The 2,191-nt window shown below is 54.6% G+C and overlaps 1 protein-coding gene across 1 annotated transcript in view; it reads right to left on the reverse strand.

The window, feature by feature from the left end:
- RFLNB (refilin B) overlaps positions 1-2,191 on the reverse strand; it is a 14,549-nt gene that overhangs the window by 3,732 nt on the left and 8,626 nt on the right. The window lies entirely within an intron of this gene.

Raw genomic sequence — 2,191 nt, forward strand, 5'->3', positions numbered from 1 at the left:
TTTGAGCCACAGCACCGCCCTCGCTTTTTTTTTTTTTTTTTTTTTGGAGACAAGAGTCTCCAGCTGCCACCCTGGGTAGAGTGCCATTGCATCATAGCTCACAGCAACCTGCAACTTGGGCTCAAGCAATCCTCTCGCCTCAGTTTTTCTATTTTTAGTAGAGACGGGGGTCTCGCTTTTTTGCTCAAGCTAGTCTCAAACTCGTGAGCTCAAGCAATCCACTTGCCTCAGCCTCCCAGGTGTTAAGATTACAGGGAGAAGCCACCACGCACAGCCTGAGACAGTCTCAGTTTGTCACTCTGGGTAGAGTGTCATGGTATCAGCCTAGTTCACAGCAACCTCAAACACCTGGGTTCAAGACATCCTCTTACCTCAGCTTCTTGAGTAGCGGGGACTACTGGCTCCCACCATGATGCCCAGCTAGTTTTTCTATTCTTAGTAGAGACAGGGTCTCGCTGTGGCTCAAGCTGGTCTCAAACTCCTGAGCTCAAGCAATCCACCTGCCTTGGCCTCCCAGAGCACTGCGATTGCAGGCATGAGTCGCTGTGCCTCACCGAGGGATTTTTAAAATTTCCCCCACCTCCTCTGACTCTGGGGCCGTCAGATTGACATCCATCCAAGCTGGAGATATCCCATAACCTCAACCTTGGAATTTAGTAAAATGAGCACTAAAGTGTTCTCTATGTCACCCTCCACACTCCAAAAAATTCAACCAACCAAGACACATCATTCCTAAAGGTGAACTGTCTTTCAGCCTTGTCCACGCTTTGGGCATCCAGATTAACCAAGAAGCCTCATTAGGAGACAGGGACATCCTAGACATAGGGGCTAATTTTCACTTGATTTGCTGGAATTAGGGCTTCTGTGTTAAGCATACAAATACAAAAACAGAGGAGAGTTTGAACTGAGCAGCCCATCTGGTTCCCTGGTTTATTGGGGATCTGTCATTGTCTAAGTTGAGAGAAGAATTTACACTTGGGCCCAGGAAGAACCGGGCATGACACCCCTGCCTTTTCTGCTCTTCTATTCCTGCCCACTCAGCAAATACTCCGCCAGCTGCCCACCCTGCTCCTGGCGCACCCTGGGGGCAGGGTGGGGAGCAGAGGTTATACTCGAAGTGCCCCTGGGACAAGGAAGTGTAGCCAGAGACTCTGGCAAGGTACTGGGAAGACTTTGAGTGGCCAGGAGGACTCTGTTAGGGGAGGTAAGAGGCAAAAGCACGCTGAATGGTAGGAACAGCATTCATGACGTCTTGTGAGTGCCTGCCTGTGGTCAGGGCAGGTGGAAATGAGGCCAGACAGGCCAGGTGGGGAGGGCTCTGACGGCCAAGTTGAAACAAGCCTTGGTATGGAAAAGAGAAAATGCACTGATGCCCACAGATACGGGGTCAGTGGGTCAAGAATACCCGCATCACCAAAGCTTCAATGTGGTCCTTAAGAACAGCAGCTGCTACCCCTGCTTCACCCCAGGGGAGAGGGCTGTAAATATCCATCCCCCAGGGACCTGCGGGCTGAAGGGCCCACTTTTTTTGAGACTGCAGGCAGGATGTGGCCTCCCCAGAGTTCTAGGTAAAGGCAACAAACATCAACATCTGAGCAATTCCTAAAGCAAAATAGACTTTACATTGAAACTTTAAAAGAATTACTATTTAAAAGAGTCCACCCACCTAAAGCCCTCCCACCCATTACGTGTCGACTCTAGGTTAGGTCTTCAGGGCAAAACGGGGGCAGGAGCGACCCTTCTCAAGAAGTCCCTGGAGGCTGGCCCTGTTTGCTCTCTGAATCTGGAACCCAGAGCACACCCCCTCCCTAGGACCCGTCGGGAGCAGCCGGCCCTCGGAGTGGTGCTAGGGCGGGCAAAGCCGCGGGGTATCAGGCCCAAAGTCCCGGAAAGACTGGGTGTTCTCTGCATGTCCCAGGAACCCCACCCGCCCAGCCCCGGTAGGAATGGGGCCGAGACGCAGGCTGGCAGCCCTGGGGGCCGCCACCCCGAGGCGAGGAGATGGCGGCTCGCCTCTCCTGGGGCTCCCGCGCCTCCGAGGCGATGACAATTTTCCAGCCACCGGCTCCAGCTGGCCAGGCTCTCGCTGAGCTCCCGCCCTCGGCTCCCAGCGATGCCGTCCCGACGGGCGGGTGGCGGGGCCGACGGCGCGCCCGGAGCAGGGCGGCACGACCAGCTGGTGGTCTCCCGG

Source organism: Otolemur garnettii, unplaced genomic scaffold (assembly GCF_000181295.1).
Source record: "Otolemur garnettii isolate 467f Iridium unplaced genomic scaffold, OtoGar3 scaffold00145, whole genome shotgun sequence".
Classification (NCBI taxonomy): domain Eukaryota; kingdom Metazoa; phylum Chordata; class Mammalia; order Primates; family Galagidae; genus Otolemur; species Otolemur garnettii.